Source organism: Tachyglossus aculeatus, chromosome 5 (genome assembly GCF_015852505.1).
Source record: "Tachyglossus aculeatus isolate mTacAcu1 chromosome 5, mTacAcu1.pri, whole genome shotgun sequence".
NCBI lineage: Eukaryota > Metazoa > Chordata > Mammalia > Monotremata > Tachyglossidae > Tachyglossus > Tachyglossus aculeatus.
The window spans coordinates 22,775,159-22,794,266 of record NC_052070.1 but is presented as its reverse complement, the minus strand read 5'-3'; the positions used below and the strand labels follow the sequence as shown (position 1 = coordinate 22,794,266).

The following is a 19,108-nucleotide window of genomic DNA, read 5'->3' as shown; positions in this document are numbered from 1 at the left end:
CCAAGACTGACTGCTCTAATGCCCCAGGTCCTAGCTGCTTCTTTACCCTAGTACGGGTGCAGCCATGAGCCTAGCTATCAATCAATCGATCAATCAACAATATTTACTGAGCACTTACTAATGAGCAGAGCACTGTACTAAGCACTTGGGAGAGTACACTAGAATTAGCAGACATGTCCCCTGGCCAAAATGAGCTTACTGGTGGGGATGCCTCTGGCAGGTGCCCACCCCAGTTCAGAAACTGGGGCTAAGCATCTGGGTCATCTGCTGGGTAGGGGAGCAGGCAAGCCTTGGATCAATCTTCGGGATAAAGAAGCTACCTGGGTAGTACAAGGAAGGCCCTCAGGGACCGGCTACCTCGCTCCCAAACCCCTCGTCTGGAGAGTACAACCGTCACTTGCTTCATTTCTGACTTTCTTCACAAGGCTTCCCCCAGGCCTAGGCCCAGGGCCTGGAACCAGGCCTCAAAACATCCCCCACCAGGGCCCCAAAACTATCTTGCCCTCCCACAGGCCACTTCCTTGGCTAAAAGCATGAATTTCAAACTTAACCAGACCAGAAAGAAGAGCAAAGTTGTACAGCACCTGAAACATGGCTTATCTGGAGGATGTGTCAAGAGTAGTGAGGCAGGGATATTGAGGACTACCTTTCCCTCCCCGTTCCCCAAATCGATCCCACAGCTGTGACCCCAGCCACCTCCACAGCCCAGCCAATCCCCTCCCATCTAGGGGGCTCTTCACCAAATGGGTTTTGCAGCTCAGAGCTGGCAGCCCCTGTACCTTGAAAGTGCTCCATCCATTCCCTTCTCTTCCCGTTCCCATGGAAACCGACGTCAGACCGCCAAATCCAGGGTAAAGATAGCACCAGGCCCAGTTTTCCGCAATCTGTTTCCATGGTAACCAGAAGGGGAGGGGAAGGGACCGGAGCTGGGGGATTTCTGTCTCTCTCAGCCCTGAGCCTCCTGGCTGGGTCTGTAGGAGCCACTGGTCCTCCTGCCTCCTCCCACCAAGGAGTTCCCTCAGGGAGTTCTGGCTTTGGGGAAAGGAGAGCTCCCAGCGGAGCTGACCCACCAAAAGAGAGGAGGGAACTCCTCCCTCCTACTTAGACTCCATGCCCGCTTCTCCTTACTCTGTCTCCTGGCATTTCCCTGTGGGAAGTGGCACAATCTTCGCCATGATCTCCGCTAGCCTAGAAGAGTTGCAGAATGCACCCCAGGCTTGATAGCCCTCAATGCCAACAGACAGAGCCCTGACAGAAAAAAATCCGTGACGCTCATCTCCGCCACAGAATTCAGATTCTCATCTGTGCAACTAATAATGATGGTGCTTGTTAAGCATTCACTATGTGCCAAGCATTGTACTAAGTGCTGGGGTAGATACAAGATAATCAGGTTGGTCACAGTCCCTGTCCACTTGGGGCTCACAGACTAAGTAGAAGGGAGTAGGATTTAATCTTCATTTTACAGGTAAGGAAACAAACTGATCACCCAGCTTCGGTCCACCTACTGACCCAACGCCCACGCAAAAGAGGGAGGAGATGGGGAAAGAACACACACCAAGCTGTTGGAGGCCAAAAGCTTTTCAACATGACCCAGGGACCATACTGGGAAGTTATGGGGGGTCATGAAAGGCAAACTGTCGGGTCAACCAGGAGCCTCGACCTGATCACAATCCTCTCTGACTGACTTGGAAGGTGAAGGGAGAGAGCAGAGACAGGTCAGGAAAATATGTATGCAGGATACTTGGGAGAGCCAGCTAGTCATCTCCATGCTGCCTGAAGGGAAAGAGAAGCTGGAGATTCAGCTGGCATCCCCAAAGATCCTGCAGTGGTAGGGTAGACCAGCCTCCTGTGGGAAGATCTGTCAACATCCTACAATCTGGCTTCCGCCTGCTTCATTCAACTAAGACTGCACTCCATCATCCTCAGTGACCCGCTCCTGGCCAAAGTGAATGGGTCTTCCCTGGCCTAATCCTCTTTAATCCTTTCAGCCACCTTCAATACCACTGACCATTCTCTTCTGGTAATACGATCCAATCTATCCAATCTTGGTTTTACTGACACTTCTCACCAGGTTCTCCTCCTACCTCTCCTCCTCAGTTTCTTTCACTGACTCCCTTTTCACCTCCCATTCCCTAACTGTGAGTGGCCCTCAGGGCTCTGTTTAGGGTTTCCTTCTTTTCTCACTTTATACTTACACCTTCAGCAATCTCTTCTCATCACTCCCAAGGCCTCAACTACCACCTCTACGGCATTACTTTGGGATGAATGACCCCTTAATTTTTTAATGGCATTTGTTAAGTGCTTAATATTTACCATGCACTGGGCTGGGTTAGATACAAGATAATCAGGTTGGATACAGTCCCCGTCCCACATAGGGATTGCAGTCTTAATCTCCGTTTTACAGATGAAGTGACAAAGGCACGGAGAAGTGAAGTGATTCGTCCAAGGTCACAGAGCAGACAAGTGGCAGAGGGGGGTTTAGAACCCAGGTCCTTCCAACCCAGGTTGTTATAGCAGTTCGTTCTTCAGGTAACTATGTTGGGATACTGGAGCAGGTGGAGGGAGGTTACACTTTTGATTCTGGGGCAGTGTAATGCGTGAATAACAGCTTTGGAGGGGTTCTCTTCAAAGGACCCTGGCATTTTATCAACCGAGTGTGGTTGTCATCATCAAAGAAGAATAAGGGAGTTGTTCTCTGCAGAAATGACCAGGCTACCTCATTCCTCTCTGTTGCTTGGAAGATCCTAACCACAGTCTGCTGGACAGAAAAATCAGTCAATCAATCAATCAAAGGATTTACAGTTTACAGGAGGAGACAGAGAGTCTGTCTCCCTCTGGACTGCAAGCTCTTTATGGGTGGGGAATGTGTCTACCAACTCTGCTGTGTTGGATTCTCTCAAACAATGCAGTGCTCTGTGCACAGTATGTGCTCAATAAACACCTCTGACTGATTGAAAGCGCTTAGTACAGTGTTCTGCACACAGTAAGCGTGCAATAAATACGATTGAATGAATGAATGAATGAATTGAAAGAAAGTGCTTAAGGGTTTCAGATCTGAGTGCATAGGCAAAGCAAAGGGGAAGGTGGTTAGGGGAAATGAGGGCTAAGTCAGGGAAGACCTCTTGGAGGAGCTGGGTTTTAAGTAGGGATTTGAAGGTGGGGAGACTGGTGGTCTGTCGGATATGAAGGGGAAGGGCGTTCCAAGCGACAGAGGGGATGAGGGCAAGGGAACGGCAAGTCTATTGTGAGATAGGGGCTGTGTTTGATGTTGTTATCCCTCACTGTGCCTCGTTCTCGCCTGTCCCGCCATCGACCCCCGGCCCACATCTTCCCCCTGGCCTGGAATGCCCTCCCTCAGCACATCCACCAAGCTAGCTCTCTTCCTCCCATCAAAGCCCTACTGAGAGTTCACCTCCTCCAGGAGGCCTTCCCAGACTGAGCCCCCTCCTTCCTCTCCCCCTCCTCCCCCTCCCTATTCCCCATACCTCCTTCCCCTCCCCACAGCACCTGTACATATGTTTGTACAGATTTATTACTCTATTTATTTTACTTGTACATATTTACTATTCTATTTATTTTATTTTGTTGATATGTTTTGTTTTGTTGTCTGTCTCCCCCTTCTAGACTGTGAGCCCGCTGTTGGGTAGGGACCGTCTCTGTATGTTGCCAGCTTGTACTTCCCAAGTGCTTAGTACAGTGCTCTGCACACAGTAAGCACTCAATAAATACTATTGAATGAATGAATGAATGAATCTTACATTTACCTCAACACTTAACACAGTGCTTGGCACATCGTAAGCACTTATCAAATACCATTTTAAAGAAATGTCTTCCAACCATCCATCCTGGAAGACTCTGGCTAGGATCTGGCCTGCTCTGGAAATTCCACAACAGTTTCTGCAGCCAAATGACTCCCACTTCCTTCTGAATGGTGGCATCCTTGAGCTCCTCAATGTTCGTGTTTCCTCAGCGTTCCACGTGTTAAGGAAGATCATGTGAAGGCAACTCAGCAGCACTTTCTCTCCTTGCTCTTATTCAGTCATTCAGTTGTATTTATTGAGCGCTTACTGTGTGCAGAGCACTGTACTAAGCACTTGGGAAGTACAAGTTGGCAACATATAGAGACGGTCCCTACCCAACAACGGGCTCACACTCTAAAAGGGGGAGAAGGACAATGAAACAAAATATGTGGACAGTTTAAATCTCAGCTACTTCCCATCCGACTCCTGTCTGTGTCATTCTTTCTGGGTCTCACTGCAGCGCCCAGCTCTGCCACTTGTCTGCTGTGGGACCTTGGGCAAGTTACTTCATCTCTCTGTGCCTCAGGTCCCTCATCTGTAAAATGGGGATTTAGTCTGTGAGCCCCATGTGGGACCATGTCCAACCCGATTTGCTTGTATACACCCCAGCGCTTAGTACCGTGCCTGGCACACAGTAAGTGCTTAACAAATACCACAGTTATTATTACCATTATTATCGAATGTTGGAGCAAAAGCCATTGACTGAGCAGCTTATTGCAAAGAACTGCCCTTACTCCAATGGGAGAGTGCAATAATCAATCAATGGTATTTATTAAGTGCTTATTATGTGCAGAGCACTGTACTAAATGCTTGGGAGTGTACAATACAAAAAGGTTGGTTTCCTGCCCACGAGTAGCTTACAGTCTAGCATCTCCAACAGGAACAAGGCATCCAATCACTGCCCTCCAGGAGTTTGCAATCCAGGAGGAAGATTTATCTTCGCCCATTCACCCAATGGCAAGCAAAATATTCTCGTTATAGTGTCAAAGATGTAAGGAGATTACTGTTGAAACCTCTTTCAACGGTATTTATTGGGCACCTGCTGTGTGCAGAGCCCTGAACTAAGCACTTGGGGGAGTACAATAATAATAATAATCATAATGGCATTTATTAAGCACTTACTATGTGCAAAGCACTGTTCTAAGCGCTGGAGTTAGTAGGTATGATCCCTACCCTCCAAGGGCTTTACAAGCCAGCAGAATCTCTTTAAAAATCCTCCCTGAATTTAGAACACCCAACTTCTGAAGTGCATGCCCTCTGGTTTCCTAACAAATGTACTGGCATTTGTTCACATGCATTTGGGCATTTCAAGACGCAACCTCTTATGTTACCAAGAGCTACGGCAATGTCAAAAAAAGCCTATGTGAGTTTTCAAAGAATCCCAATGAATACACATAAAATCGTAACATCGGGTTATTGGTAAGGTGAAGGAAAAGCAAGGCGGAAACAAGCATTGTTTAGTGTTGCTTCAGTTGCTTTTTCTTCCCCTTTTGCCTCATTTAAAAGGAAGCAATCCCATTCTGATTCAAATGTATTTGCTGGAAATGGTTCAATAGCAGAGCCCGACAGAACTGTGTCTCCTTCTTTGTGCCCCCATTTCTAGCAGCTCCACCGGCGAACCTCCAGAAAGAAGTCAGCCAAAGATCAACGAAAACATGTTTTGTTCTGGTTGATGTTGTGGCTGGAGGCACTGACTGCTTCATTAAGGGCCCAACCGGGGAAGCAGCATGGCCTAGTAGAAAGAGCACGGACTTGGAAGTGAGAAGGAGCTGGGTTCTAATCCCGGCTCTGCCACTTGTCTGCTTTGTGATCTTGGGCAAGTCACTTCACTTCCCTGTGCCTCAGTTACATCTGTAAAATGAGACCATGGGCCTGTTGTTGGGTAGGGACTGTCTCTATATGTTGCCGACTTGTACTTCCCATGTGCTTAGTACAGTGCTCTGCACACAATAAGCACTCAATAAATATTACTGATGACTGAATGATTAAGGCTGTGGGCCCAGTGTGGGATGGGGACTGTGACCTACCCAATTACTTTGTATCTACCCCAGCACTTAGTACAGTGCCTGAAACATAGTAAGCTCGCAACAAATACCACAATTATTATTATTATTATCATTATTGTCCTTTAGTTTGGTGGGACTGGACCGTCATCTTTGTCATTTCCGTGTTCCAGGTACAATGGGTGGCCTATTCCTCAGTCACATGCGTGAGCGCATTTCTGACGTATTGCATCTTGCAGCTGGGATGAAGATGCATTTTTATAGGGCATAAATAAGGGCCTGTTTGGAGCTGGGGATGGCCCTCAGCCCAATGGTTTGGTCATAAGGTTGGGGAGACCCCATTTCTTCCTTCTCCTCCAAGAGTTAACTAGAACTCCTCCCTCCTATTTAAACTGCAAGCCTGACGTGGGCCGGGGACTGTTTCTGACTTGATTAATTGTATCAATCCCAGAGCTTAGAAGAGTGCTAGACACTACAGAATAAGTGCTTAACAAATACCACAATAGTAGTAATATACACCTCAACGTAAATCGAAAACTCTAATCACTGCTGACTCAGGGGGACCCTCCGTAGAACTGCAGAACTCAGTGGGCATTCAACCATTTGCCCACTGGCACATACGGCAGGTTGACAATTTTACACTGGAGAGGAGGCTGATCTTTGCTCTGCCTCTAACCCACTCCCTAGTGATGTCACACAGGATGTCACCAGTACCCAGAAAGTCTTTCCCCTGGCAGCTCGGCCCAGTGAGCTGGCATCTCAAGATCATGCCCTACTTCAGAGCCCAAAGTCCCTCCTCACACCAGTAATAATGACGGAGAGAACTAAGGAATTCTCAGAAAAGACTTTACCTTTGCTTAAGATCAGAGCAGGGGTCTAAACAGTATGCAACTCTATAAAGAGCTCATCAAATATTTCATCATTCAGAGAACATCCATTTTCCCATCTCTGCCTTTCTTGTTTAATGGTGAAAAGTATTCTTCTCATGCCAAGTCAAAAGAAAGAGCAGAGTGACATTTGGGCCAAAGCTCTTGATTACCACTGAAACAGTTCACCAGAGGTAAAAATAAATGTTCCTAAAATTCCATTCCACATTTTGCAGCAATGGGGGAATGCATAAAATAGTGTTTTTTGTTATAATGCACAATGAAGTTGCCTTAAGCCTCATAAAACGACAGTGAACTGCCCAGCCTTAGTTCCCCAAGTTCAGTGAAAGCATATCTATCTCTCCCACACAAGAAAACAGTAGCTTGAGTTACTTTCTCTAAAACGTATTTTCCTTCCTTCTTCCAAAGAAGAGCGCATGGACTGTAAACCCAGCAAATTAAAACGTCAGCAAAGAATTCACCTATAAATCATGAAATTATTTTACAGGGTTCTTTGAAAAAATAATCTTCCGGTATTAAAAAATGCGAAGGGAGGGGTGGGAAGGAGAGGGAAATCAATAATTTGATTAGTCGGCACATAAGCCACAAAGAGAGCTAAGCTTTCTGACCAGGCCTCCGACCACAAGCGCCAAAGAAAACTTATTTCGTGCAGTTTGACGTACATTTTCATTCCACAGAAGCAAAGAACACCAGACCCGCACACAAATGCATGCACACTCCAAAAATGGTTAGTAAGACTGAGATGGCCAAATTATCCTTGAGAGACAGAGGCAGATCCCCAGTAGCTGATGCGGCCTGCCGGGCTCGACCCCCAAAACAATCACCAGATAAACATTCAAGCCCAAGCACATATATGTATCTTTTGATCCCACAGCAAAAAAGGCCAGGTAACACTCTGGGTCATTTATAAGCAACCTCTCTCTTTTGGAGACCAAAAACCAGAAACCAAGGCTTTGTACTTCCCAAGAGCTTAGTACAGTGTTCCGCACACAGTACGTGCTCAGTAAGTACAATTGAATGAATTATCACATGATCAAACCGTTGATCAAAGAAAACGGAAGAGACTCAAGTTTTTACTGTGCAGAAGTAAATGGCAAACCAATTATGTATCTTTACCAAGAAAACTAGGGCTACACATACCAGAACGACTTTATAACAGAAGATGGGACATTCTGAAGAGGGTATGTCCGTGGAGTCATTATGGGAAGGAAACGACTCGATGGCATTTGAAGTGTTTGGGAGAGCACAGCGGAACAGAGTTGGTAGTCAATCATATTTATTGAGCATTTACTGTGTGCAGAGCACTGTACTAAGTCTCAGGAAGGTACATTACAACAATAAACAGACACATTCCCTGCCCACAGTGAGCTTACAGCCTAGACGGGGAGAGAGACGAATATAAAGTACGGATATGTACCTAAGTACTGTGGGGCTAAGAGCGGGGACGAATAAAGAGAGCAAGTCAGGGCTACACAGAAGGGAGCTGGTCGACACTATCCCTGCCCTCAGGGAGCTGACAATCTAGTGGAAGAACTTTCAGTCTCTGCTGGCTCCACTTGCCCCAGCTCCTATCTTTCCTTCCAAGCCCCAATCTAGGCAACCATGACTCCGATGTTTTCTGCCCTCCTCCTATCCTCTCTCATGTTTTCTGGGAGGTTTCTTGGAAGGGAAAGAGAAAAATGGCAGTTCTTCATGCTCAGAAATGTGACAAAGGCTTTATGGGTCAGCCACCGCAATCTGCAGTGAGGATCTGCTGTTTACGGTTTTAAAGTACGCAGTACCAAAAGCCGCAGTCACGGAGACACAAGATGGAACGTGCCCATCCCCTAAAAACTGAGCAGTGAGCTTCCTCCCCGACAAACCAAGTTCCTTCCCTGGAAGTTATCGTTGGGGGGGACAGTCCTTCCTCTATTTAAATTATTCTGGGATTTCAGAGTACCAGATTTCCCTGAAATGTATTCAATCAATCGTATTTATTGAACACTTGCTGTGTGCAGAGTATTCTCATGCAGCCAATTTTTTTTTTTAGGAGGAAGCAATAGAGTTATGCACTTTTAGTAATGAGTTAAAAGATGTTTAGGCTTTAACAGTTCTCTTTAGGATATGGATTCTTCAAGTTTGAAACCATTTTATTCAATTTCTACCTTCTTGGAACATTTGAACTGGGAATTTTGTTTCAGTGCTGTTAAGTTTTCCTTAACACTTTCACTACCAAAATAGGTGTGTTCCAGTTAACGAATCCAACCTAATTCATCCACAGTTAAGTCAAAGTAGCACACTTTGGGGAAGGGCTGTCAATACCTCCATTGTCATCAAGAGAATCTAAGTGCATTTGGGAATGGGATATCTGGAAAGTTTGGTCATGAATATTTTTTCTGTAATATTTCAATCAATCAATCAATCGTATTTATTCAGTGCTTACTGTGTTCAGAGCACTGTACTAAGCCCTTGGGAGAGTACATTTCAAGGTTGGTAGACACAATCCCTGCCCACAAAGAACTTTCAGTCTAGAAATTATATTATGCTTATATATATATACTCATTCATTCATTCAATTGTATTCATTGAGCGCTTACTATGTGCAGAGGACTGTACTAAGCACTTGGGAGAGTAAAATATAACAAAAAACAGACACATTCCCTGCCCACAGAGAGCTTACACTCTAGAGAGGGAGACAGATATTAATATAAATAAATAAATCACAGATATGTACGTAAGTGTCGTGGGGCTTGGAAGGAGGATGAATAATGGGAGAAAGTCAGGGCGATGCAGAAGGGACTGGGAGAAGAGGAAAGGGGGGCTTAATCAGGGAAAGCCTCTTGGAGAAGATGTGCCTTTAATAAGTCTTTGAAGGTGGGGAGAGAAATTGTCTGTCAGATATGAGGAGGGAGGGTATTCCAGGCCAGAGGGAGGATGTGAATGAGGGGTCAGCAGTGAGATGGGCAAGCTCAAGGTACGGTGAGAAGGTTAGCATTCTCTAAAGCATTCTCTTTGCTCCTCTGAGCAAAGTGTGCAGGCTGGGTTGGAGTAATAGAGTAGTGAGGTGAGGTAGGAGGGGGCAAAGTGAGTGAGTGCTTTAAAGCCAAATGGGAGGAGTTTTTGCTTGATGTGGAGATGGATGGGCAACCACAAGGAGTTTCTTGAGGAGTAGGGAAACATGTCATCAGGGTTTTTGTAGATAAATGATCCAGTCAGCAAAGTGAAATATGGACTAGAATGGGGTGAGACAGGAGGTATATTGGATGTGGGGCTGAGGGTGGGTGAATATAGGATATAAATCCCAGTGCAAGGGAAATGCAGAAGGAGGGAATAGGGGAAATGAGGACTTAGTCAGGGAAAGCCTCTTTTAGATGAGATTTTCATAAAACTTTGAAGGTGCAGAGAGTGATGGTCAATAGGATACAAAAAGGGAGGGCATTCCAGCCAGGATCAGGATCTGGGTGAGGATCAGGGATGAGATATATGAGATCGAGGTACAGTAAGTAGGTTGGTGCTGGGGGAGTGAAGAAAGTGTCGGTTTGTCGGTTTGTAGTAGGAAATCGGCAAGTTAATATAGAAGGGGGCAAAGCGATTGAATGCTTTAATGTCAATGGGAAAGTGTTTCTGTTTGAAGCGGGAGTAGATGAGCAATCACTAGAGGTTCTTGAGGAATAAGTGCTCAATAAATACGATTGAATGAACGAATGGATGAATGAATGAATAAACACGGGCTGAATGGTTTTTTTAGAAAAATGATCCAGGCAGCAGAGTGACTAAGGACTGGAGTGGGGAGTGACAGGAGGCAGGGAGGTCAGCAAGGAGACTGAAGCAGTAGTTAAGGCGAGATTTCCTTCTTCCCATCTCCGTAGAGTCTGGAGTCTAATTGGGAAACTAGATTGTAGGCTCCTTGAAGGCAGGGATCATTTCTATTTAGTGTACACTCCCCAGTGCTTAGTACAGTGCTCTGCACCCAGTTAGCCCTCAATAAATATGATTGATTGATTAATTGGGAACTGGCCCCTCTGTTCAGCTGTTGCTCATCAATTTGTGTGTGTGTCAACATCCCCCTCCCTTTCCTCCCAACACCCCCAGAAGAGACCTAACTTTAAAACCAAGATTTGGAAGTTGCTGAATCTGGATTGAGGTGTCTTGGCATATAATAATAATGATAGCATCTATTAAGCGCTTACTATGTGCAAAGCACTGTTCTAAGCATTCTGAGGCATAGGGCCCTACCATAGCCACTTGGGACATTGACGAATACCAGAAAAGAGAATTACCAAAGGAATACTTGCCATGCCCACGTTATTGTATGTGAATCATAAAAAATGAATCCGACATTTGTGTAGCTTTCTACCCCGGTATTTTAAAAATAACAAAATACTTATTGCCTAAACCATATTTTTTAACTCCCCCCAATCCACCTCTCATTTCTTAGGCAGTCTACTGCCTCCACTCCACAGCTGGACAACTCTTCTTATTCTATCACCTGGCACAATGGCTCAGTGGAAAGAGCCTGGGCTTTGGAGGCAGAGGTCATGGGTTCAAATCCCGACTCTGCCAATTGTCAGCTGTGTGACTTTGGGCAAGTCACTTAACTTCTCTGTGCCTCAGTTACCTCATCTGTAAAATGGAGATGAAGACTGTGAGCCCCCATGGGACAATCTGATCACCTTGTAACCTCCCCAGAGCTTAGAACAGTGCTTTGCACATAGTAAGTGCTTAATAAATGCCATTATTATTATTATTATTATGTCCTACATGGGGTTCACAGTCTTAATCCCATTTTGCAGATGAAGTAACTGGAGCATAGAGAAAGAAGTTAAGTGACTTGCTCAAGCTGAGAAACAGTGTGGCCTAGTGACTAGAGCACAGAACTGGGATTTAGAAGGACCTGAGTTCTAATCCCAGCCCTGCCAGTTGCCTGCCGTGTAACCTTGGGCACGTCACTTCATTTTTCTATACCTCAGTTTACCTCATCTGTAAAATGTCGATTAAGACTGTGAGCCCCATGTGGGACAGGGACTGTGTCCATCCCAATTTGCTTGTATCCACCTCAGCCCTGAGTAGTGTTTGACACATAGTAGGTGCTTAATAAACACTATCATTATTATTTTCATTATCAATATTATCTTTATTATTACTATTATTATCACCATCATTTTTATCCAGAAAGACTGTAAGGGTGTATGGGGTCTTAATCCAAACTATTCAATGAGGATGGTGCCACCGTACTCCAATTTCATTTTTTAAAATCTCACAAATTGCTGGAGTCCATACAAGCACTAATTATTTTTTTAATTACTACCCTTCCTTGGGAAGTTAAAATATAGTAAATCTTCAGAGCAATGCGACTCCTGCTGCTTGCAGGTTTCGGGCCTGCAGGCAAAGCCACTGCCCCACAAGGTCCTGGGCTGTCCAGAGTCCCATGGTCAAGCCAACGAGCTATCCCTTTGCTCCTCAAATCCCAAACATTCACACCTGTCTTTATGGAAAGGCAGAAAAGCATCACCACCTGAGCAGTTCTGCTTGGGCACAACCCCACCACCTACCTGGGAGGCCAAGGAGGGGCCTGTTTTCAGAAGGATTAGACAGGATTAAAATCCAGGAACTCCTGGCTCCATCTCGTGCTTTGAGGCGGAAGGATCATTTGAACAATAGGAAGACGGGAAGGCTTTCGTTCCCAGCTCAAGATGGATTATCTTATATATGGTATTTAGTATTTGCTAAGCACTTACTATGTGCCAGTCACTGCACTAAACACCGGGGAAGATAAAAGCTAATCTTGTACATATTTACTATTCTATTTATTTTCTTAATGATGTGCATCTAGCTTTATTTCTATTTATTCTGATGACTTGACACCTGTCCACATGTTTTGTTTTGTTGTCTGTCTCCCCCTTCTAGACTGTGAGTCCGTTGTTGGGTAGGGACCGCCTCTATATGTCGCCAACTTGTACTCCCCAAGCGCTTAGTACAGTGCTCTGCATACAGTAAGCACTCAATAAATATGATTGAACTGAATGAATGAATGAAGGTTGAACACAGTCCATGTCTTACATGGGCCTCACAGTCTTAATTCTATTTTACAGATGAGGTAACTGAGGCCCAGGAAAGTTAAGTGACCTGCCCAAGCTGAGAAGCAGCATGGCCTAGTGGATCGAGCATGGGCCTGGGACCTAGATTCTAATCCTGGCTCCTCCACTTGTCTGCTGTTTGACCTTGGGCAAGTCACTTCACTTCTCTGTGCCTGTTACCTCATCTGTAAAGGGGGGATTTAGACTGTGAGCCCCATGTGGAACATGGACTATTTCCAACCTGATTAGCTAGCATCTACCTTAGGGCTTAGTACAGTTCTTGGCATAAAGTAAGTGCTTAACAAATACCATAAAATAAAAAAAGTCAGAGCAGACAAGTGGCGGAGCCAGGATTAGAACCCAGCCCCTTTTGAGTCCCAGGCCAATGCTCTATCCAGTAGGTCAGATTATTTCTATATTTACCCCAGCTTTTAGCACAACACTTGGCACATGACAAATGGAAAGTCTGAAGCCCAGGTTCATAGGCCCTGACCTTCCTAGACTCCTGTCTACCCTGGGTTCATCCCATTGGTCAGCCTCAGTTTCTCCCTCTGTGCAGCAGGGAGGGATGCCCCAAGTACCAGGTTCATGTCCAGAGGCCCTTGCACTAGTCAGCTTTGGGCTCTACTGACCGTTCATATGGGGCTTCAGGGTCTGAACTTGTTCTAACCTGGAAATAATGATGGCTGGGACAACTGACTCTCCTGAGAAGACTTAGAGGGCATCAGAGCTCTCATTAGCCACCTCAGCTTCCCTACAGGCTGGGGAACAACCCCAATTTTCAGCAGCTAGTACAGTCCAGTGCTGAATTTAGGGTCTGGAACTTAGTAGGTCAATGGAACTTTGTCAACGGAATAGAATGACTGAGGGATTTGCAGAATGGTCTGGAGGGAAGACACAGAATGAAAAGCCTCTGAACCCTAGGGGGCAAAAATGCAGTTGCCAACTGGGGTGAACCCCGGTGGGAGATTATTGTCAGAGAAAAACTCCAATGATCCAGCTCCCAGACTTCCTACCAGCCCGCTAGCTGGTAGGAGATGTTACTGTGTCAGAATAATGTTTGAAAGACCAACACCTTACCACCCACATTCAGGACTGCTCCAGGAGGCAGCAGGACTGAAGCAAGATGGGAAAGTCAGGTAAAGACCAGAGTCATCCCAGGTTGACCAGCAGACACCTCCATGTCTGCCCCTGGCCACAGGATCCTCCAACAGGCTGAGCATTTGCAGGGCTGACTCTGGGGCAATGGTCAGCTTTGAGAGGACTTTCTGAATCAGCCCTAAGACTCCACGGTCCCAGGTCAGTCAGTCAATTGTATTTATTGAGCGCTTACTGTGTGCAGAGCACTGTACTAAGTGCTTGGGAGAGTTCGGCTCAACAATAAACAGACACATTCCCTGACTTCCAAGGGTGGTTTGGAACCAGTCATTCTAAGGCTAAGGGTACGGATGACTAAGTCCTAAGTTCCTAAGGCTAGGGAAGAGGGGGAGGAGAGAGAAAAGAAGGGACAAGAGATCTGTATCCTTTGGGCATTTGGTATTCAACCCATATTCAGTCCCGCAGCATGTACGTGCATACCATTAACTGATTGATTCATCATTTCCCCTAGGCAACCAGTCATGTATGTGGGTGTGTCGAGGAAGAGAATATTTTGCAAACCTGGGCCACTGAGATCAAAGATAACCCTCAATCCATGGGTGCTCAATGAGAGTTTGAGCAATATCTAGTGGGAAAAACCTGTGTGTGGGAGCCAGGAGGTCTGAACTCTAGTCCTAACACTGTTCCAGACCAGTTGTCAGACCACAGACAATCAATCAATAACATTTATTGAGCACCTCCTACATACAGAGCACTTGGAAAAGCACAATGCATTTAAAAATGATCCCTGCCCTCAAGGAGCTTACTATCCAGCAGGAGATACAGATACTAAAATAAATTACAGGGAGAAGAAAACAATGGAGTATAATGATATGTACACAAAGGCTTTGGCGGGACACAGGGTCAGGGGAGGGGAAGGGAAGTGCCCAAGCAAGCCACTTAAACTCATTTTCTTTACCTGCAAAATTAAATGAGTCATATGGGTCTCTCCTTACCTCACAGGGATGTTGTGAGGACAAAATGAGATAATTGGTTTGAAAGCAAAGTGGAAAATTTTAAAGTTCTATTCAAATTCAGGATGTTGACACTATGCTGCTGTTGATACTCTTTTTCTCCCTTTTTTTTTCCTTTTAGCACAATAAACAGAAGATGGACACAGAGCCCTCCCGTTGCTCTGACTTAGCCCCCTTTAGTCTGAGTTGCTTTAGTCAGTTTCCTCGATTGAGAAATTGTGTTTCTAAAGAGCCTTGTGTTACAGAAAACTCCCTTTGTAATACTCACTTTTCACCCATCAGAGCCCACAGGAGCAAAATCCTTCTGATACCACATCATCATGTATCTAAAAACCTGTTTTTGGAAGAATGTTCCCTAATTCTGCAATACCGTCTACCTGAAATGTGCAATGAAGACAAACATTACGGCAGACCTAACGATTTAGAACAGAGGGAAAAACTTCACTTACTATATTGTGGAAATGATTATATTCTTTGGGGAAACCAAAGTAACTATTACTTTCCTGAAGTTTGGAATACGAACTCTGAAATCCACAATAAGGATATTCTTTCTCTTAAAAAAGATCTCATTTTTGCCTAATCTAAACTGTTGATCTATATATCTAGCCCAGATTCAAAGATGAAATGGGTACTCATGACTGAGAAAGGCCATGGGATATATGCTCTTTTCTGCAAACATTTATAAGACTGCAAGGGACAGTGGGAATATAAAGGGACTGCCCGGGCCCTGAGATAAGACTGCGCCCATGCCATTCCAGCCAGGTGGCTTTTTATTTGTTATTTGTTATGTGCCAGGCACTGTACTAAGTGCTTGGGTAAATATGAGATTATCAGATTGGACACAGTCCCTGTCCCACATGAGGCTCACAGTTTTAATCCCCATTTTACAGAGGAGGAAACTGAGACACAGAGAGAAGTCAATTGACTTGCCCAAGGTCACACAACAGACAAGTGACGGACCCAGAATTAGAACCCAGATCCTCTGATTCACAGGCCTATGCCCTTTCCACTAGACCATGCTGCATCTCCAATCAACAGGGCAGGACAACACGGCTGTTCACAGGGTCCTTGGCTGAAAACGTTTGCTAGTTGGTGCCAAGGAGACCCCAGACCCTCTAGTGACAAGTTTTACAAGCTAAACAAATTCCTTCCCTTCTACTTCCACTTCAAAGACACCTCAGACCAAAAAAATTGCTGTATGAAAATTGAACAAATTTTCATTAATAATAATTAATAATTTTGTGGTATTTATTAAGCACTTACTATGTGTCAAGCACTGTTCTAAGCACTGGGGGAGACACAAGGTAATCAGGGTGTGCATCGTCCCTAACCTATGTGAGGCTCACAGTCTAAGTAGGAGGGAATCGGATTTGATTCCCATTTTACAGATGGGGTAAGTGAGGCACAGAGAGGTTAAGTGACTTGCCCAAGGTCACACAGCAGGCATGCCAGAGCCAGGACTAGAACCAGGTCTTCTGACTCCTAGACCTGTGCTCTTTTCAGTAGGCCAAACTGCACTAATGCACTTCAGAATAAGATCTAAATTTAAACTCTCTCCCTTCCTCAGTGAAAAGGTCGTCCCCATTTGACCATTCTGGGGTAGCACTGAGACGAGATTCCTGAGCCTCTTCCAATGTGCCTGCCTGTCTATCTCTCTTTTGAGAGGAACAGACTGACAAGACCGTGAAGAGACTGAACTCCTCAACAACATTTTCAAATAATCTTTATTAGGAATGCATCATCCCACGATGCTGAACCGCGCCCCTCACAAAGCAAGTTAAACAGGCCCTCTGAGAACTTACTGTCTAGATTAGAGCACAGATGGCTGTGAAGAAGGACCAATTCCCGGAGTGAGCCGTCGTTGGGTAGGGACCGTCTCTATATGTTGCCAACTTGTACCTCCCAAGCGCTTAGTACAGTGTTCTGCACACAGTAAGTGCTCAATAAATGCGATTGAATGAATGAATGAACATGGTCTCATCTAGCACACGGCTGACCTCTCGCCCACATCCTATCTCTTTACCACTTCCTGCCTCTGGCCTGGAACATCCTCCCTCCTCATATCCAACAGACAATTATTCTCCCCACCTTCAAAACCTTATCGAAGTCACATCTCCTCCAAGAGGCCTTCCCTGACTAAGCCCTCCTTTCCTCTTCTCCCACTCCCTTCTGCGCCACCCTGACTTACTCCCTTTATTCACCCCCCCCAACCCAGCCCCACAGCACTTTTGTGCATATCTGTAATTTATTTATTTATATTAATATCTGTCTCCCCCTCTAAACTGTAAGCTCACTGTGGGAAGGGAATGTGGCTGTTTATTGTTATATTGTGCTCTCCCAAGTGATTAGTCCAGTGCTCTTCATACAGTAAGCACTCAATAACTATAACTGAATAAATGAATGCATTGTGCTCAATTAGCTTGCCTTTTCAGCCAAGGACTCAGTGAACAGCCCTGTTGTCCTGTCTGACAGTGAGGACCGGCTGAGGTAAAGAGAGGAATGAGAAGGCGTTTTGGGCCCTGCTGTCTCCCCAGGGAAGGATGCTTGGCTCAGGCTTGAAGAGAACTGGGGGCAGGAGTGCGAGGGAGGAGCCCAGTTACATATATCCTCTCCCTCACATTGTACTGGAGAGGGACACCTATGTTGTCTCAAGGGAATGGGCAATGGGATAATCCAGCTAGTTGGTTTACTTCAGAGCAAACAAATAAATCACTGTGAATTCACAGCTTGTGGGACCAGATATTTGCTCTGAATTTCAAGCAGGCGGTTCAATTCTTAGAAATATCCTTGTTGCACTGCCCATTCAAACCCACCCCTGGCTAGGGAGTTGCTGTGGCCTCAAGGCAGGCCTCTCAACTGGCCAATATCAAGCTTAGGAACGTTGTATGATCACTTCATTTCAAGCCGACTGAAATCGGTTGTCCTGTTCTGGACTCCAAAGGAGGAAACTCTCAACAATGGAGGGGTTTATCACAAACCGGATATCTGCCGCCTAGAAGGCTCCTCACTGATCTCCCTGCCTCCTGTCTCTCCCTTCTCCAGGCCATATTTCAACCCTGCTGCCCTGCCCATTTTGCTAAAGCATCATTCTGCACATTTCCCCAATCCTCAAAAACACCACCGGTTGCTCATTTCTTTCTGCATCAAGCAGAAACTCTTGATCATTGGCTGTAAGTCACTCTCTCCTTGACTCCCTTCTATCTGTCTCACAGTACAACCCATTTCACTCTCTTGATCCTCTCAAGACAACCTAGTCACTGTGCCTCGTTCTCATTTCTCCCTCTGCCGACCTCTTGCTCCTTCCCTCTCCGCTGCCTGGAATTCCCTCTCGTTTCACATCTGGCAGACCATTGCCCTCCTCGTATTCAAAGCCCTTCTGAAACCACATCTCCTCCAGAAAGCCTTCTCTGGTTAATCTCTCATATCCCCACCCCCAGCTGATCACAGCTCTCTCCAGCTTCAAAGCTCTTCTGAAATCATTCATATCTCCTTCAAGAGGCCTTCCCCAATTCATCTCTACTATCCCCATCTCTCCCACTGCAGCAGCACGTCCACATCATCTAGGTACTTGCACTCTCGAATAGTACTTTTGACTACTGCTTAATAATAACAATAACAACAATAATAATTATAATAGTATTTGTTAAGCAGTTCCTATGTGCCAAGCACAGTACGGAGCACTGGCGTATACAACAGTGAGGCTTAGTGGAAAGAGCATGGGTTTGGGAGTCAGAGGTCATGGGTTCTAATCCTGGCTCACCACTTGTCAGCTGTATGACCTTGGGCAAGTCACTTAACTTCTCTGTGCCTCAGTTATCTCATCTGTAAAATGTGGATGAAGACTGTGAGCCCCACGTGGGACAACCTGATTACCTTGTGTCTATCTCCATGCTTAGAACACTGCTTTGCATATAGTAAGTGCTTAACAAATACCAACATTATTATTACTATTATTTTGATCAGGTTCCACATGGGGCTTACAGTCTAAGTGGGAGGAAGAACAGGTATAAATCTCCATTTTGTAGATGAGGGAACTGAAGCACAAAGAAGTTAAGTGACTTTCCCAAGGTCGCACAGCAGGTACATGGCAGAGCTGAGAGAAGAACCCAGATCCTCTGACTCCTAGGTTAGTGGTCTTTCCACTAGGCCGTACTGCTTCTCCTACTTCCTACCAAACAATCGATGAATCGTAGGTATTGAGTGCTTACTGTGCACAGAGCACTGCACAAAGCATTTGGGAGAGAACAATAT

The 19,108-nt window shown here is 45.5% G+C and overlaps 1 protein-coding gene across 6 annotated transcripts in view; it reads right to left on the bottom strand.

Moving 5' to 3' along the window:
- The window catches only part of LDLRAD4 (low density lipoprotein receptor class A domain containing 4), a 420,524-nt gene that overhangs the window by 261,009 nt on the left and 140,407 nt on the right, over positions 1-19,108 (bottom strand). Inside the window, exon 1 of one of the 6 annotated variants that reach the window (XM_038746177.1) lies at positions 780-802. The exons of the other annotated variants lie outside the window; for them this stretch is intronic. The gene's annotated coding sequence lies outside the window, so the exon portion shown is untranslated. Of the gene's footprint in view, positions 1-779; positions 803-19,108 lie in introns of those variants that run through there. 6 annotated transcript variants of the gene reach the window in all.